Source organism: Equus caballus, chromosome 1 (genome assembly GCF_041296265.1).
Source record: "Equus caballus isolate H_3958 breed thoroughbred chromosome 1, TB-T2T, whole genome shotgun sequence".
Lineage (NCBI taxonomy): Eukaryota > Metazoa > Chordata > Mammalia > Perissodactyla > Equidae > Equus > Equus caballus.
The window spans coordinates 80625272-80643865 of record NC_091684.1 but is presented as its reverse complement, the minus strand read 5'-3'; the positions used below and the strand labels follow the sequence as shown (position 1 = coordinate 80643865).

Genomic DNA, 18594 nt, shown 5'->3' with positions numbered 1-18594 from the left:
GCGCGGACACAGGCAGGGGAAGAGCAGACTTTCAAAGCTGCCCGAGCCGCACGATATGAAAGCTCAAGCCAAGGAGCCAGGAAGGGCTGGCCGCTGAGGACGGAAATGTCCTCTCGGGGGACTCGTCCACTCCCTCTGGCAGACAGAGGCCAGGAGGGGGGCAGGACAGAGTGAGGCACCTGAGTGAGGGGACACCAAAACCCTGGGCCAGCGCAGCAAGATTCCTAATCCTTCCATCCAGTCTGTTCAGAATCAAAACGGATGCAAGGGATCCACGAGGAGCCAGACACCGACCTTTCAAACGAAGGCAGGACCACCCCCCCCCCAAAAGACAAAAGCGAAGACGGAGACGGAGTTGCATCCCAGCCGGGGAGCGGGGGGAGGCGCTTGAAACTTAGACACTTGGGGAAGGGGACGTCTTTAAGGAAAGACAACACAAAAGGACCCGTACCAACTCCGGTGCGGAAACGAGGGTTTCTCGCGAACGACGGTATCAAGGACAGCCAGGTACCGACTTGGAGAAGCTGACACACGGCGCAGGCATCAGAAAATCCAGAAGCCGTCCCGCTTGGGATGGATGGCCAGGCCCGGAAGGCTCCTCTCGAGCCCAGTGGGCCCCGTCCTTCTGTAGGTGCTGTTTGGAGAGGCCTGACCCGGGGTCTTTCCTAGATGGGCTCTGGAAGACGGAGGGGCTGCTGGCAGCTTGCTGAAGCTGTCCGGGCCTCCGCAGCCCGGAGCGGGATCCGTTCCATCGCACACCACGACTCGACCAACTGCTTGGGTGCCGCGCCGGCCGAGTGGACCGCTAGGGTCTCTCAGGAGCCTGGCGGGTGGGAAGAGGCCGCCGAGGACAGAGGGAGCCCGCCGGACGAGGGCGGCGTCGGGGGCACGGCCACGCGGGGCCGGCCCCGGTTGGCCCTGGGTTCCCGTGGGGCCGCGAGGTGGAAGGGCTGGGCGGCGGCGGCGGCGGCGGCGGCGGTGGCCGCGGCCGCGGGGCACTCGCGCGGCTGGACAGCGGTGGGGGCGTGGCGGGGCGATGGGGCGACCGGTGAGGAGGGAGGAGGGGCGGGAGGAGCGTGGAGGGAGCGGCGCTGGGGCCGGGGGGCGGGGGGGGGCGCAAAAGGAGAGGGAGGCGGCGGGAGGCAAAAGCCTACAGCACCCGGTATTCCCAGGCGGTCTCCCATCCAAGTCCTAACCAGGCCCGACCCTGCTTAGCTTCCGAGATCAGACGAGATCGGGCGCGTTCAGGGTGGTATGGCCGTAGACGCTGGCGGCTGCCGCCGGCGCCCCTAAGAAGCCTCGCGCGCGCGCGCGCTGTCGCCTGGCCCCTGTGACGCGCCGTCGCCTGGCGTCTGTGACGCGCGCGCCCGAGCCCCTGTGACGCGCACCGGCCGCCCGCGTCCCCTGCGCCCCGCGCTCCGCCGCCTGCCGCCTGCCTGCCACTGCCTCCCGCCGCCGCCGCCGCCGCCGCGGCCAGCCAAACCCTGCCCTGCCCTGCCCTGCCCTGCCCTGCCGCCCGCCCAGGGCGCGGGAGGCCTCGGGCACCCCGGGGACTGTGGGCGGGCGGGGCGCAAGTCTAGGCGCTCTCCCAAGCCGGCCCCGGACGCTCCAGGCCTCCTGTCCGCCCGCATCCCGGCGACGGGTCGCAGGACATCCGGCTGCTCTGCTCGGGGACAGGTGGCCCGGGGCGTCGGGCGCGTCGGCGCGTCGGCGCGTCGGCGCGTCGGGGCCCCGGGCCCGCGAGGCCCCTCCGGCCCGAGGCGCCTCCCAACGAACCCGGGCCCAACAACCCCCGGCGGCCGCCGCTCCGGCCCGGCCCCAACTTGCCCAAATCCAGCTGGAGCCACCGGCGCGACCAGAGGGCATCACCGGAAAGCCCTCCGGGGCGGGCGGCGGGGCGCGGGGAGACCAGGGCGGGCCACCCTTCCCCGCCCCGCCCCGCGCCCCGCCCACGGGACCCGGACCGCGCCCTCAACCCCAGGCCCCGCGGCCACCCTGGACAGCTCCTGACTGACCGACCTGAGAGACACAGAGACAGAGACAGAGACAGAGGCAGAGACAGAGAGATTGAGAGGATCCGAGACACGGACCCAGACAGACACCCCCCGGGACAGACACACAGACGCTCACGCTGACACAGAGAGGCCCTGCCCAAGAGGCAGCTTCCCCACAGGAGGGCGGTGGTGCTTGAGCTGGGCCCGGGCAAGGAGGCGGGGGCCCTGGGGCTGGCGATCACCCCTGGGGCCCTGGGACGTGCAGACAGGGTCTCAGGAGTGCAGCGCTCCTGGGATCCCTGTCCCGCGACCCGGACGCCCAGGAGCCACGGACAGGCAGCCGGGCTCGGGCTCGCTCTCGCTCTCGCTCTCGCTCTCGCTCTCGCTCTGTGTGTGCGCGTTTTTGTGTGCGCGTGCGTGTTTGTGTGTTTCTTTCCTTCTCTCTTCGCCTCTTCGTTCTGGCTCTTTTCCTCTTTCTGCGGGGCGCCCCCGGACTTCCTGAGTTGACAGAACGAGCAGCCAGAAAAGTCAGGACACGGAGAACTTCGCCCGAGAAACCAACGCAATCTACCAGACGTACAGAACCCCCTCCCCGACGACCACAGCGTCCACAGTCTGCTCGAGCGCAGGTAGGGACATTACCCAGGGTCTCCCACAGGTTAGCTCACCCGTTAAGTCTCCTTAGTTTTACCAAGATGGCTAGCACGCCGAGGATGGACGGATGAGCGCCACGGTGTGATTACGGGGAGGGAAACGCACGTCGGAACACCCGTTGGTGCCTCCCGACGTCACCGGTATCCCCGTCCCGAGACCTCTGGGCTTCAGGGTTCTGGGCCGCAGCCCTCTCCCGTCGTCCACCCGGGATCCAGTGCACGATGTCTGCACTGCCCATCTCAAGAGTTTGGGCCCTGTGGGCGTTCTTGGATCCCGTTGGAAAGGGGACCTCGGGACGCGAGGGAGAGGAAAGGGCCGGGGGGCCGGGGTGGGGGGCGGGGGGCGGGCTGGGGGAAAGAGAGCGACGCCATCAACGCATGTCTGACCAGGACCTCGGCTGTGCCAGGCTCTCCATTTCCCACGGCACCGCGTCCCGTCGTCGGGGACGCCGCCTCTCGTCGGGACGTGTTGGTCTGCCGTCGGTCCTCCCGTCCCAGGCACGAGGCGGCGAACTCCCCCAAAGGCAGAGATTTTGGCACCTGCGTCCTCGGCTGCTGGGTCCGGCCCCAAGCAGGCACGCGGCCCGCAGGTGCCGGGCGAATGTCGGCGGAAAGCACTATGCTCACAGGGAAGGACGGCAGACGATGAGCGCGCACCAACCAGTGCCGCGCTCCGTGCTGAGCGGTGTGCTCCGTGCTCCCGCTTCCGCGCTCGCAACAACGCCACCGACGAGGCACTAACAGGACCCCCTTTCCAACCAGATGAGGCAACTGCCGCTCAGGGAGGGCGAGTCCCTCGCAGGAACGGCGGCCCTTGCTGCCGAGCCTTCGTTTGAGACCAAGCCTCCGGGCCCGCACTCCGGGAAACTTACGGAGACACAGCCCCAGTTCTCCCAGCAGAACACGCTCATCGGAGGTCAGATTGGGGGAGCCGTCGGAACCAGAACCACCCAGGGCGCTACCCTGCAGGGAGCGACGCGCGGCCCGCCCCGCCCCGCCACCCCGCCATCCCGGGCAAGCAGGAAGCAGGCCACAGGTGCCCTGGGTCTGCTCTGGCAGGGAAAGTGGGGCCCACGGGAAAAGGGAAACACGAGGATATTCGCTCCCAGGATGATTGCTGAACGGTGAGAGGATGGAGGTTGAGGTCCTCTCTTCCTGCTCTGCCCGCATGTCCCAGCTTCTCCACAGTGAGCAACTATTGCTTTCTGTCTGCGGTGGGGAAGAGACGGCTTACCTTGATGAATTCCCCCCTTGAAAATGTAAAAGTCCGTGCGATCTGAGGCAAGTCTCCCCTCTCCTCCTCCCTGTCATCCCCGCTCTCCTCCCCTGGAGCAAACTCCCCTCCCGCTTTCCCGGATCCCCTTTCCGCGATAGTCTGCGCGGACACAGGCAGGGGAAGAGCAGACTTTCAAAGCTGCCCGAGCCGCACGATATGAAAGCTCAAGCCAAGGAGCCAGGAAGGGCTGGCCGCTGAGGACGGAAATGTCCTCTCGGGGGACTCGTCCACTCCCTCTGGCAGACAGAGGCCAGGAGGGGGGCAGGACAGAGTGAGGCACCTGAGTGAGGGGACACCAAAACCCTGGGCCAGCGCAGCAAGATTCCTAATCCTTCCATCCAGTCTGTTCAGAATCAAAACGGATGCAAGGGATCCACGAGGAGCCAGACACCGACCTTTCAAACGAAGGCAGGACCCCCCCCCCCCCAAAAGACAAAAGCGAAGACGGAGACGGAGTTGCATCCCAGCCGGGGAGCGGGGGGAGGCGCTTGAAACTTAGACACTTGGGGAAGGGGACGTCTTTAAGGAAAGACAACACAAAAGGACCCGTACCAACTCCGGTGCGGAAACGAGGGTTTCTCGCGAACGACGGTATCAAGGACAGCCAGGTACCGACTTGGAGAAGCTGACACACGGCGCAGGCATCAGAAAATCCAGAAGCCGTCCCGCTTGGGATGGATGGCCAGGCCCGGAAGGCTCCTCTCGAGCCCAGTGGGCCCCGTCCTTCTGTAGGTGCTGTTTGGAGAGGCCTGACCCGGGGTCTTTCCTAGATGGGCTCTGGAAGACGGAGGGGCTGCTGGCAGCTTGCTGAAGCTGTCCGGGCCTCCGCAGCCCGGAGCGGGATCCGTTCCATCGCACACCACGACTCGACCAACTGCTTGGGTGCCGCGCCGGCCGAGTGGACCGCTAGGGTCTCTCAGGAGCCTGGCGGGTGGGAAGAGGCCGCCGAGGACAGAGGGAGCCCGCCGGACGAGGGCGGCGTCGGGGGCACGGCCACGCGGGGCCGGCCCCGGTTGGCCCTGGGTTCCCGTGGGGCCGCGAGGTGGAAGGGCTGGGCGGCGGCGGCGGCGGCGGCGGCGGTGGCCGCGGCCGCGGGGCACTCGCGCGGCTGGACAGCGGTGGGGGCGTGGCGGGGCGATGGGGCGACCGGTGAGGAGGGAGGAGGGGCGGGAGGAGCGTGGAGGGAGCGGCGCTGGGGCCGGGGGGCGGGGGGGGGGGCGCAAAAGGAGAGGGAGGCGGCGGGAGGCAAAAGCCTACAGCACCCGGTATTCCCAGGCGGTCTCCCATCCAAGTCCTAACCAGGCCCGACCCTGCTTAGCTTCCGAGATCAGACGAGATCGGGCGCGTTCAGGGTGGTATGGCCGTAGACGCTGGCGGCTGCCGCCGGCGCCCCTAAGAAGCCTCGCGCGCGCGCGCGCTGTCGCCTGGCCCCTGTGACGCGCCGTCGCCTGGCGTCTGTGACGCGCGCGCCCGAGCCCCTGTGACGCGCACCGGCCGCCCGCGTCCCCTGCGCCCCGCGCTCCGCCGCCTGCCGCCTGCCTGCCACTGCCTCCCGCCGCCGCCGCCGCCGCCGCCGCGGCCAGCCAAACCCTGCCCTGCCCTGCCCTGCCCTGCCCTGCCGCCCGCCCAGGGCGCGGGAGGCCTCGGGCACCCCGGGGACTGTGGGCGGGCGGGGCGCAAGTCTAGGCGCTCTCCCAAGCCGGCCCCGGACGCTCCAGGCCTCCTGTCCGCCCGCATCCCGGCGACGGGTCGCAGGACATCCGGCTGCTCTGCTCGGGGACAGGTGGCCCGGGGCGTCGGGCGCGTCGGCGCGTCGGCGCGTCAGCGCGTCGGGGCCCCGGGCCGGCGAGGCCCCTCCGGCCCGAGGCGCCTCCCAACGAACCCGGGCCCAACAACCCCCGGCGGCCGCCGCTCCGGCCCGGCCCCAACTTGCCCAAATCCAGCTGGAGCCACCGGCGCGACCAGAGGGCATCACCGGAAAGCCCTCCGGGGCGGGCGGCGGGGCGCGGGGAGACCAGGGCGGGCCACCCTTCCCCGCCCCGCCCCGCGCCCCGCCCACGGGACCCGGACCGCGCCCTCAACCCCAGGCCCCGCGGCCACCCTGGACAGCTCCTGACTGACCGACCTGAGAGACACAGAGACAGAGACAGAGACAGAGGCAGAGACAGAGAGATTGAGAGGATCCGAGACACGGACCCAGACAGACACCCCCCGGGACAGACACACAGACGCTCACGCTGACACAGAGAGGCCCTGCCCAAGAGGCAGCTTCCCCACAGGAGGGCGGTGGTGCTTGAGCTGGGCCCGGGCAAGGAGGCGGGGGCCCTGGGGCTGGCGATCACCCCTGGGGCCCTGGGACGTGCAGACAGGGTCTCAGGAGTGCAGCGCTCCTGGGATCCCTGTCCCGCGACCCGGACGCCCAGGAGCCACGGACAGGCAGCCGGGCTCGGGCTCGCTCTCGCTCTCGCTCTCGCTCTCGCTCTCGCTCTGTGTGTGCGCGTTTTTGTGTGCGCGTGCGTGTTTGTGTGTTTCTTTCCTTCTCTCTTCGCCTCTTCGTTCTGGCTCTTTTCCTCTTTCTGCGGGGCGCCCCCGGACTTCCTGAGTTGACAGAACGAGCAGCCAGAAAAGTCAGGACACGGAGAACTTCGCCCGAGAAACCAACGCAATCTACCAGACGTACAGAACCCCCTCCCCGACGACCACAGCGTCCACAGTCTGCTCGAGCGCAGGTAGGGACATTACCCAGGGTCTCCCACAGGTTAGCTCACCCGTTAAGTCTCCTTAGTTTTACCAAGATGGCTAGCACGCCGAGGATGGACGGATGAGCGCCACGGTGTGATTACGGGGAGGGAAACGCACGTCCGAACACCCGTTGGTGCCTCCCGACGTCACCGGTATCCCCGTCCCGAGACCTCTGGGCTTCAGGGTTCTGGGCCGCAGCCCTCTCCCGTCGTCCACCCGGGATCCAGTGCACGATGTCTGCACTGCCCATCTCAAGAGTTTGGGCCCTGTGGGCGTTCTTGGATCCCGTTGGAAAGGGGACCTCGGGACGCGAGGGAGAGGAAAGGGCCGGGGGGCCGGGGTGGGGGGCGGGGGGCGGGCTGGGGGAAAGAGAGCGACGCCATCAACGCATGTCTGACCAGGACCTCGGCTGTGCCAGGCTCTCCATTTCCCACGGCACCGCGTCCCGTCGTCGGGGACGCCGCCTCTCGTCGGGACGTGTTGGTCTGCCGTCGGTCCTCCCGTCCCAGGCACGAGGCGGCGAACTCCCCCAAAGGCAGAGATTTTGGCACCTGCGTCCTCGGCTGCTGGGTCCGGCCCCAAGCAGGCACGCGGCCCGCAGGTGCCGGGCGAATGTCGGCGGAAAGCACTATGCTCACAGGGAAGGACGGCAGACGATGAGCGCGCACCAACCAGTGCCGCGCTCCGTGCTGAGCGGTGTGCTCCGTGCTCCCGCTTCCGCGCTCGCAACAACGCCACCGACGAGGCACTAACAGGACCCCCTTTCCAACCAGATGAGGCAACTGCCGCTCAGGGAGGGCGAGTCCCTCGCAGGAACGGCGGCCCTTGCTGCCGAGCCTTCGTTTGAGACCAAGCCTCCGGGCCCGCACTCCGGGAAACTTACGGAGACACAGCCCCAGTTCTCCCAGCAGAACACGCTCATCGGAGGTCAGATTGGGGGAGCCGTCGGAACCAGAACCACCCAGGGCGCTACCCTGCAGGGAGCGACGCGCGGCCCGCCCCGCCCCGCCACCCCGCCATCCCGGGCAAGCAGGAAGCAGGCCACAGGTGCCCTGGGTCTGCTCTGGCAGGGAAAGTGGGGCCCACGGGAAAAGGGAAACACGAGGATATTCGCTCCCAGGATGATTGCTGAACGGTGAGAGGATGGAGGTTGAGGTCCTCTCTTCCTGCTCTGCCCGCATGTCCCAGCTTCTCCACAGCGAGCAACTATTGCTTTCTGTCTGCGGTGGGGAAGAGACGGCTTACCTGGATGAATTCCCCCCTTGAAAATGTAAAAGTCCGTGCGATCTGAGGCAAGTCTCCCCTCTCCTCCTCCCTGTCATCCCCGCTCTCCTCCCCTGGAGCAAACTCCCCTCCCGCTTTCCCGGATCCCCTTTCCGCGATAGTCTGCGCGGACACAGGCAGGGGAAGAGCAGACTTTCAAAGCTGCCCGAGCCGCACGATATGAAAGCTCAAGCCAAGGAGCCAGGAAGGGCTGGCCGCTGAGGACGGAAATGTCCTCTCGGGGGACTCGTCCACTCCCTCTGGCAGACAGAGGCCAGGAGGGGGGCAGGACAGAGTGAGGCACCTGAGTGAGGGGACACCAAAACCCTGGGCCAGCGCAGCAAGATTCCTAATCCTTCCATCCAGTCTGTTCAGAATCAAAACGGATGCAAGGGATCCACGAGGAGCCAGACACCGACCTTTCAAACGAAGGCAGGACCCCCCCCCCCCCAAAAGACAAAAGCGAAGACGGAGACGGAGTTGCATCCCAGCCGGGGAGCGGGGGGAGGCGCTTGAAACTTAGACACTTGGGGAAGGGGACGTCTTTAAGGAAAGACAACACAAAAGGACCCGTACCAACTCCGGTGCGGAAACGAGGGTTTCTCGCGAACGACGGTATCAAGGACAGCCAGGTACCGACTTGGAGAAGCTGACACACGGCGCAGGCATCAGAAAATCCAGAAGCCGTCCCGCTTGGGATGGATGGCCAGGCCCGGAAGGCTCCTCTCGAGCCCAGTGGGCCCCGTCCTTCTGTAGGTGCTGTTTGGAGAGGCCTGACCCGGGGTCTTTCCTAGATGGGCTCTGGAAGACGGAGGGGCTGCTGGCAGCTTGCTGAAGCTGTCCGGGCCTCCGCAGCCCGGAGCGGGATCCGTTCCATCGCACACCACGACTCGACCAACTGCTTGGGTGCCGCGCCGGCCGAGTGGACCGCTAGGGTCTCTCAGGAGCCTGGCGGGTGGGAAGAGGCCGCCGAGGACAGAGGGAGCCCGCCGGACGAGGGCGGCGTCGGGGGCACGGCCACGCGGGGCCGGCCCCGGTTGGCCCTGGGTTCCCGTGGGGCCGCGAGGTGGAAGGGCTGGGCGGCGGCGGCGGCGGCGGCGGCGGTGGCCGCGGCCGCGGGGCACTCGCGCGGCTGGACAGCGGTGGGGGCGTGGCGGGGCGATGGGGCGACCGGTGAGGAGGGAGGAGGGGCGGGAGGAGCGTGGAGGGAGCGGCGCTGGGGCCGGGGGGCGGGGGGGGGGGCGCAAAAGGAGAGGGAGGCGGCGGGAGGCAAAAGCCTACAGCACCCGGTATTCCCAGGCGGTCTCCCATCCAAGTCCTAACCAGGCCCGACCCTGCTTAGCTTCCGAGATCAGACGAGATCGGGCGCGTTCAGGGTGGTATGGCCGTAGACGCTGGCGGCTGCCGCCGGCGCCCCTAAGAAGCCTCGCGCGCGCGCGCGCTGTCGCCTGGCCCCTGTGACGCGCCGTCGCCTGGCGTCTGTGACGCGCGCGCCCGAGCCCCTGTGACGCGCACCGGCCGCCCGCGTCCCCTGCGCCCCGCGCTCCGCCGCCTGCCGCCTGCCTGCCACTGCCTCCCGCCGCCGCCGCCGCCGCCGCCGCGGCCAGCCAAACCCTGCCCTGCCCTGCCCTGCCCTGCCCTGCCGCCCGCCCAGGGCGCGGGAGGCCTCGGGCACCCCGGGGACTGTGGGCGGGCGGGGCGCAAGTCTAGGCGCTCTCCCAAGCCGGCCCCGGACGCTCCAGGCCTCCTGTCCGCCCGCATCCCGGCGACGGGTCGCAGGACATCCGGCTGCTCTGCTCGGGGACAGGTGGCCCGGGGCGTCGGGCGCGTCGGCGCGTCGGCGCGTCGGCGCGTCGGGGCCCCGGGCCGGCGAGGCCCCTCCGGCCCGAGGCGCCTCCCAACGAACCCGGGCCCAACAACCCCCGGCGGCCGCCGCTCCGGCCCGGCCCCAACTTGCCCAAATCCAGCTGGAGCCACCGGCGCGACCAGAGGGCATCACCGGAAAGCCCTCCGGGGCGGGCGGCGGGGCGCGGGGAGACCAGGGCGGGCCACCCTTCCCCGCCCCGCCCCGCGCCCCGCCCACGGGACCCGGACCGCGCCCTCAACCCCAGGCCCCGCGGCCACCCTGGACAGCTCCTGACTGACCGACCTGAGAGACACAGAGACAGAGACAGAGACAGAGGCAGAGACAGAGAGATTGAGAGGATCCGAGACACGGACCCAGACAGACACCCCCCGGGACAGACACACAGACGCTCACGCTGACACAGAGAGGCCCTGCCCAAGAGGCAGCTTCCCCACAGGAGGGCGGTGGTGCTTGAGCTGGGCCCGGGCAAGGAGGCGGGGGCCCTGGGGCTGGCGATCACCCCTGGGGCCCTGGGACGTGCAGACAGGGTCTCAGGAGTGCAGCGCTCCTGGGATCCCTGTCCCGCGACCCGGACGCCCAGGAGCCACGGACAGGCAGCCGGGCTCGGGCTCGCTCTCGCTCTCGCTCTCGCTCTCGCTCTCGCTCTGTGTGTGCGCGTTTTTGTGTGCGCGTGCGTGTTTGTGTGTTTCTTTCCTTCTCTCTTCGCCTCTTCGTTCTGGCTCTTTTCCTCTTTCTGCGGGGCGCCCCCGGACTTCCTGAGTTGACAGAACGAGCAGCCAGAAAAGTCAGGACACGGAGAACTTCGCCCGAGAAACCAACGCAATCTACCAGACGTACAGAACCCCCTCCCCGACGACCACAGCGTCCACAGTCTGCTCGAGCGCAGGTAGGGACATTACCCAGGGTCTCCCACAGGTTAGCTCACCCGTTAAGTCTCCTTAGTTTTACCAAGATGGCTAGCACGCCGAGGATGGACGGATGAGCGCCACGGTGTGATTACGGGGAGGGAAACGCACGTCGGAACACCCGTTGGTGCCTCCCGACGTCACCGGTATCCCCGTCCCGAGACCTCTGGGCTTCAGGGTTCTGGGCCGCAGCCCTCTCCCGTCGTCCACCCGGGATCCAGTGCACGATGTCTGCACTGCCCATCTCAAGAGTTTGGGCCCTGTGGGCGTTCTTGGATCCCGTTGGAAAGGGGACCTCGGGACGCGAGGGAGAGGAAAGGGCCGGGGGGCCGGGGTGGGGGGCGGGGGGCGGGCTGGGGGAAAGAGAGCGACGCCATCAACGCATGTCTGACCAGGACCTCGGCTGTGCCAGGCTCTCCATTTCCCACGGCACCGCGTCCCGTCGTCGGGGACGCCGCCTCTCGTCGGGACGTGTTGGTCTGCCGTCGGTCCTCCCGTCCCAGGCACGAGGCGGCGAACTCCCCCAAAGGCAGAGATTTTGGCACCTGCGTCCTCGGCTGCTGGGTCCGGCCCCAAGCAGGCACGCGGCCCGCAGGTGCCGGGCGAATGTCGGCGGAAAGCACTATGCTCACAGGGAAGGACGGCAGACGATGAGCGCGCACCAACCAGTGCCGCGCTCCGTGCTGAGCGGTGTGCTCCGTGCTCCCGCTTCCGCGCTCGCAACAACGCCACCGACGAGGCACTAACAGGACCCCCTTTCCAACCAGATGAGGCAACTGCCGCTCAGGGAGGGCGAGTCCCTCGCAGGAACGGCGGCCCTTGCTGCCGAGCCTTCGTTTGAGACCAAGCCTCCGGGCCCGCACTCCGGGAAACTTACGGAGACACAGCCCCAGTTCTCCCAGCAGAACACGCTCATCGGAGGTCAGATTGGGGGAGCCGTCGGAACCAGAACCACCCAGGGCGCTACCCTGCAGGGAGCGACGCGCGGCCCGCCCCGCCCCGCCACCCCGCCATCCCGGGCAAGCAGGAAGCAGGCCACAGGTGCCCTGGGTCTGCTCTGGCAGGGAAAGTGGGGCCCACGGGAAAAGGGAAACACGAGGATATTCGCTCCCAGGATGATTGCTGAACGGTGAGAGGATGGAGGTTGAGGTCCTCTCTTCCTGCTCTGCCCGCATGTCCCAGCTTCTCCACAGCGAGCAACTATTGCTTTCTGTCTGCGGTGGGGAAGAGACGGCTTACCTTGATGAATTCCCCCCTTGAAAATGTAAAAGTCCGTGCGATCTGAGGCAAGTCTCCCCTCTCCTCCTCCCTGTCATCCCCGCTCTCCTCCCCTGGAGCAAACTCCCCTCCCGCTTTCCCGGATCCCCTTTCCGCGATAGTCTGCGCGGACACAGGCAGGGGAAGAGCAGACTTTCAAAGCTGCCCGAGCCGCACGATATGAAAGCTCAAGCCAAGGAGCCAGGAAGGGCTGGCCGCTGAGGACGGAAATGTCCTCTCGGGGGACTCGTCCACTCCCTCTGGCAGACAGAGGCCAGGAGGGGGGCAGGACAGAGTGAGGCACCTGAGTGAGGGGACACCAAAACCCTGGGCCAGCGCAGCAAGATTCCTAATCCTTCCATCCAGTCTGTTCAGAATCAAAACGGATGCAAGGGATCCACGAGGAGCCAGACACCGACCTTTCAAACGAAGGCAGGACCCCCCCCCCCCCCAAAAGACAAAAGCGAAGACGGAGACGGAGTTGCATCCCAGCCGGGGAGCGGGGGGAGGCGCTTGAAACTTAGACACTTGGGGAAGGGGACGTCTTTAAGGAAAGACAACACAAAAGGACCCGTACCAACTCCGGTGCGGAAACGAGGGTTTCTCGCGAACGACGGTATCAAGGACAGCCAGGTACCGACTTGGAGAAGCTGACACACGGCGCAGGCATCAGAAAATCCAGAAGCCGTCCCGCTTGGGATGGATGGCCAGGCCCGGAAGGCTCCTCTCGAGCCCAGTGGGCCCCGTCCTTCTGTAGGTGCTGTTTGGAGAGGCCTGACCCGGGGTCTTTCCTAGATGGGCTCTGGAAGACGGAGGGGCTGCTGGCAGCTTGCTGAAGCTGTCCGGGCCTCCGCAGCCCGGAGCGGGATCCGTTCCATCGCACACCACGACTCGACCAACTGCTTGGGTGCCGCGCCGGCCGAGTGGACCGCTAGGGTCTCTCAGGAGCCTGGCGGGTGGGAAGAGGCCGCCGAGGACAGAGGGAGCCCGCCGGACGAGGGCGGCGTCGGGGGCACGGCCACGCGGGGCCGGCCCCGGTTGGCCCTGGGTTCCCGTGGGGCCGCGAGGTGGAAGGGCTGGGCGGCGGCGGCGGCGGCGGCGGCGGTGGCCGCGGCCGCGGGGCACTCGCGCGGCTGGACAGCGGTGGGGGCGTGGCGGGGCGATGGGGCGACCGGTGAGGAGGGAGGAGGGGCGGGAGGAGCGTGGAGGGAGCGGCGCTGGGGCCGGGGGGCGGGGGGGGGGGCGCAAAAGGAGAGGGAGGCGGCGGGAGGCAAAAGCCTACAGCACCCGGTATTCCCAGGCGGTCTCCCATCCAAGTCCTAACCAGGCCCGACCCTGCTTAGCTTCCGAGATCAGACGAGATCGGGCGCGTTCAGGGTGGTATGGCCGTAGACGCTGGCGGCTGCCGCCGGCGCCCCTAAGAAGCCTCGCGCGCGCGCGCGCTGTCGCCTGGCCCCTGTGACGCGCCGTCGCCTGGCGTCTGTGACGCGCGCGCCCGAGCCCCTGTGACGCGCACCGGCCGCCCGCGTCCCCTGCGCCCCGCGCTCCGCCGCCTGCCGCCTGCCTGCCACTGCCTCCCGCCGCCGCCGCCGCCGCCGCCGCGGCCAGCCAAACCCTGCCCTGCCCTGCCCTGCCCTGCCCTGCCGCCCGCCCAGGGCGCGGGAGGCCTCGGGCACCCCGGGGACTGTGGGCGGGCGGGGCGCAAGTCTAGGCGCTCTCCCAAGCCGGCCCCGGACGCTCCAGGCCTCCTGTCCGCCCGCATCCCGGCGACGGGTCGCAGGACATCCGGCTGCTCTGCTCGGGGACAGGTGGCCCGGGGCGTCGGGCGCGTCGGCGCGTCGGCGCGTCAGCGCGTCGGGGCCCCGGGCCGGCGAGGCCCCTCCGGCCCGAGGCGCCTCCCAACGAACCCGGGCCCAACAACCCCCGGCGGCCGCCGCTCCGGCCCGGCCCCAACTTGCCCAAATCCAGCTGGAGCCACCGGCGCGACCAGAGGGCATCACCGGAAAGCCCTCCGGGGCGGGCGGCGGGGCGCGGGGAGACCAGGGCGGGCCACCCTTCCCCGCCCCGCCCCGCGCCCCGCCCACGGGACCCGGACCGCGCCCTCAACCCCAGGCCCCGCGGCCACCCTGGACAGCTCCTGACTGACCGACCTGAGAGACACAGAGACAGAGACAGAGACAGAGGCAGAGACAGAGAGATTGAGAGGATCCGAGACACGGACCCAGACAGACACCCCCCGGGACAGACACACAGACGCTCACGCTGACACAGAGAGGCCCTGCCCAAGAGGCAGCTTCCCCACAGGAGGGCGGTGGTGCTTGAGCTGGGCCCGGGCAAGGAGGCGGGGGCCCTGGGGCTGGCGATCACCCCTGGGGCCCTGGGACGTGCAGACAGGGTCTCAGGAGTGCAGCGCTCCTGGGATCCCTGTCCCGCGACCCGGACGCCCAGGAGCCACGGACAGGCAGCCGGGCTCGGGCTCGCTCTCGCTCTCGCTCTCGCTCTCGCTCTCGCTCTGTGTGTGCGCGTTTTTGTGTGCGCGTGCGTGTTTGTGTGTTTCTTTCCTTCTCTCTTCGCCTCTTCGTTCTGGCTCTTTTCCTCTTTCTGCGGGGCGCCCCCGGACTTCCTGAGTTGACAGAACGAGCAGCCAGAAAAGTCAGGACACGGAGAACTTCGCCCGAGAAACCAACGCAATCTACCAGACGTACAGAACCCCCTCCCCGACGACCACAGCGTCCACAGTCTGCTCGAGCGCAGGTAGGGACATTACCCAGGGTCTCCCACAGGTTAGCTCACCCGTTAAGTCTCCTTAGTTTTACCAAGATGGCTAGCACGCCGAGGATGGACGGATGAGCGCCACGGTGTGATTACGGGGAGGGAAACGCACGTCGGAACACCCGTTGGTGCCTCCCGACGTCACCGGTATCCCCGTCCCGAGACCTCTGGGCTTCAGGGTTCTGGGCCGCAGCCCTCTCCCGTCGTCCACCCGGGATCCAGTGCACGATGTCTGCACTGCCCATCTCAAGAGTTTGGGCCCTGTGGGCGTTCTTGGATCCCGTTGGAAAGGGGACCTCGGGACGCGAGGGAGAGGAAAGGGCCGGGGGGCCGGGGTGGGGGGCGGGGGGCGGGCTGGGGGAAAGAGAGCGACGCCATCAACGCATGTCTGACCAGGACCTCGGCTGTGCCAGGCTCTCCATTTCCCACGGCACCGCGTCCCGTCGTCGGGGACGCCGCCTCTCGTCGGGACGTGTTGGTCTGCCGTCGGTCCTCCCGTCCCAGGCACGAGGCGGCGAACTCCCCCAAAGGCAGAGATTTTGGCACCTGCGTCCTCGGCTGCTGGGTCCGGCCCCAAGCAGGCACGCGGCCCGCAGGTGCCGGGCGAATGTCGGCGGAAAGCACTATGCTCACAGGGAAGGACGGCAGACGATGAGCGCGCACCAACCAGTGCCGCGCTCCGTGCTGAGCGGTGTGCTCCGTGCTCCCGCTTCCGCGCTCGCAACAACGCCACCGACGAGGCACTAACAGGACCCCCTTTCCAACCAGATGAGGCAACTGCCGCTCAGGGAGGGCGAGTCCCTCGCAGGAACGGCGGCCCTTGCTGCCGAGCCTTCGTTTGAGACCAAGCCTCCGGGCCCGCACTCCGGGAAACTTACGGAGACACAGCCCCAGTTCTCCCAGCAGAACACGCTCATCGGAGGTCAGATTGGGGGAGCCGTCGGAACCAGAACCACCCAGGGCGCTACCCTGCAGGGAGCGACGCGCGGCCCGCCCCGCCCCGCCACCCCGCCATCCCGGGCAAGCAGGAAGCAGGCCACAGGTGCCCTGGGTCTGCTCTGGCAGGGAAAGTGGGGCCCACGGGAAAAGGGAAACACGAGGATATTCGCTCCCAGGATGATTGCTGAACGGTGAGAGGATGGAGGTTGAGGTCCTCTCTTCCTGCTCTGCCCGCATGTCCCAGCTTCTCCACAGCGAGCAACTATTGCTTTCTGTCTGCGGTGGGGAAGAGACGGCTTACCTTGATGAATTCCCCCCTTGAAAATGTAAAAGTCCGTGCGATCTGAGGCAAGTCTCCCCTCTCCTCCTCCCTGTCATCCCCGCTCTCCTCCCCTGGAGCAAACTCCCCTCCCGCTTTCCCGGATCCCCTTTCCGCGATAGTCTGCGCGGACACAGGCAGGGGAAGAGCAGACTTTCAAAGCTGCCCGAGCCGCACGATATGAAAGCTCAAGCCAAGGAGCCAGGAAGGGCTGGCCGCTGAGGACGGAAATGTCCTCTCGGGGGACTCGTCCACTCCCTCTGGCAGACAGAGGCCAGGAGGGGGGCAGGACAGAGTGAGGCACCTGAGTGAGGGGACACCAAAACCCTGGGCCAGCGCAGCAAGATTCCTAATCCTTCCATCCAGTCTGTTCAGAATCAAAACGGATGCAAGGGATCCACGAGGAGCCAGACACCGACCTTTCAAACGAAGGCAGGACCCCCCCCCCCCCCAAAAGACAAAAGCGAAGACGGAGACGGAGTTGCATCCCAGCCGGGGAGCGGGGGGAGGCGCTTGAAACTTAGACACTTGGGGAAGGGGACGTCTTTAAGGAAAGACAACACAAAAGGACCCGTACCAACTCCGGTGCGGAAACGAGGGTTTCTCGCGAACGACGGTATCAAGGACAGCCAGGTACCGACTTGGAGAAGCTGACACACGGCGCAGGCATCAGAAAATCCAGAAGCCGTCCCGCTTGGGATGGATGGCCAGGCCCGGAAGGCTCCTCTCGAGCCCAGTGGGCCCCGTCCTTCTGTAGGTGCTGTTTGGAGAGGCCTGACCCGGGGTCTTTCCTAGATGGGCTCTGGAAGACGGAGGGGCTGCTGGCAGCTTGCTGAAGCTGTCCGGGCCTCCGCAGCCCGGAGCGGGATCCGTTCCATCGCACACCACGACTCGACCAACTGCTTGGGTGCCGCGCCGGCCGAGTGGACCGCTAGGGTCTCTCAGGAGCCTGGCGGGTGGGAAGAGGCCGCCGAGGACAGAGGGAGCCCGCCGGACGAGGGCGGCGTCGGGGGCACGGCCACGCGGGGCCGGCCCCGGTTGGCCCTGGGTTCCCGTGGGGCCGCGAGGTGGAAGGGCTGGGCGGCGGCGGCGGCGGCGGCGGCGGTGGCCGCGGCCGCGGGGCACTCGCGCGGCTGGACAGCGGTGGGGGCGTGGCGGGGCGATGGGGCGACCGGTGAGGAGGGAGGAGGGGCGGGAGGAGCGTGGAGGGAGCGGCGCTGGGGCCGGGGGGCGGGGGGGGGGGCGCAAAAGGAGAGGGAGGCGGCGGGAGGCAAAAGCCTACAGCACCCGGTATTCCCAGGCGGTCTCCCATCCAAGTCCTAACCAGGCCCGACCCTGCTTAGCTTCCGAGATCAGACGAGATCGGGCGCGTTCAGGGTGGTATGGCCGTAGACGCTGGCGGCTGCCGCCGGCGCCCCTAAGAAGCCTCGCGCGCGCGCGCGCTGTCGCCTGGCCCCTGTGACGCGCCGTCGCCTGGCGTCTGTGACGCGCGCGCCCGAGCCCCTGTGACGCGCACCGGCCGCCCGCGTCCCCTGCGCCCCGCGCTCCGCCGCCTGCCGCCTGCCTGCCACTGCCTCCCGCCGCCGCCGCCGCCGCCGCCGCGGCCAGCCAAACCCTGCCCTGCCCTGCCCTGCCCTGCCCTGCCCTGCCCTGCCGCCCGCCCAGGGCGCGGGAGGCCTCGGGCACCCCGGGGACTGTGGGCGGGCGGGGCGCAAGTCTAGGCGCTCTCCCAAGCCGGCCCCGGACGCTCCAGGCCTCCTGTCCGCCCGCATCCCGGCGACGGGTCGCAGGACATCCGGCTGCTCTGCTCGGGGACAGGTGGCCCGGGGCGTCGGGCGCGTCGGCGCGTCGGCGCGTCAGCGCGTCGGGGCCCCGGGCCGGCGAGGCCCCTCCGGCCCGAGGCGCCTCCCAACGAACCCGGGCCCAACAACCCCCGGCGGCCGCCGCTCCGGCCCGGCCCCAACTTGCCCAAATCCAGCTGGAGCCACCGGCGCGACCAGAGGGCATCACCGGAAAGCCCTCCGGGGCGGGCGGCGGGGCGCGGGGAGACCAGGGCGGGCCACCCTTCCCCGCCCCGCCCCGCGCCCCGCCCACGGGACCCGGACCGCGCCCTCAACCCCAGGCCCCGCGGCCACCCTGGACAGCTCCTGACTGACCGACCTGAGAGACACAGAGACAGAGACAGAGACAGAGGCAGAGACAGAGAGATTGAGAGGATCCGAGACACGGACCCAGACAGACACCCCCCGGGACAGACACACAGACGCTCACGCTGACACAGAGAGGCCCTGCCCAAGAGGCAGCTTCCCCACAGGAGGGCGGTGGTGCTTGAGCTGGGCCCGGGCAAGGAGGCGGGGGCCCTGGGGCTGGCGATCACCCCTGGGGCCCTGGGACGTGCAGACAGGGTCTCAGGAGTGCAGCGCTCCTGGGATCCCTGTCCCGCGACCCGGACGCCCAGGAGCCACGGACAGGCAGCCGGGCTCGGGCTCGCTCTCGCTCTCGCTCTCGCTCTCGCTCTCGCTCTGTGTGTGCGCGTTTTTGTGTGCGCGTGCGTGTTTGTGTGTTTCTTTCCTTCTCTCTTCGCCTCTTCGTTCTGGCTCTTTTCCT

At 68.5% G+C, this 18594-nt stretch overlaps 5 non-coding genes across 5 annotated transcripts; all 5 read right to left on the bottom strand.

The window, feature by feature from the left end:
• Positions 1–1147: 1147 nt before the first annotated feature.
• Positions 1148–1266, bottom strand: LOC138919182 (5S ribosomal RNA). The gene has a single exon (XR_011429159.1). It is a non-coding gene; the product is annotated as a 5S ribosomal RNA (ribosomal RNA).
• Positions 1267–5173: 3907 nt separating this feature from the next.
• On the bottom strand, positions 5174–5292 carry LOC138919180 (5S ribosomal RNA). The gene has a single exon (XR_011429157.1). It is a non-coding gene; the product is annotated as a 5S ribosomal RNA (ribosomal RNA).
• Positions 5293–9202: 3910 nt separating this feature from the next.
• LOC138919179 (5S ribosomal RNA) lies at positions 9203–9321 on the bottom strand. Its single transcript, XR_011429156.1, has one exon. It is a non-coding gene; the product is annotated as a 5S ribosomal RNA (ribosomal RNA).
• A 3911-nt stretch (positions 9322–13232) lies between these two features.
• On the bottom strand, positions 13233–13351 carry LOC138919178 (5S ribosomal RNA). The gene has a single exon (XR_011429155.1). It is a non-coding gene; the product is annotated as a 5S ribosomal RNA (ribosomal RNA).
• A 3911-nt stretch (positions 13352–17262) lies between these two features.
• On the bottom strand, positions 17263–17381 carry LOC138919176 (5S ribosomal RNA). Its single transcript, XR_011429152.1, has one exon. It is a non-coding gene; the product is annotated as a 5S ribosomal RNA (ribosomal RNA).
• Positions 17382–18594: the final 1213 nt, after the last annotated feature.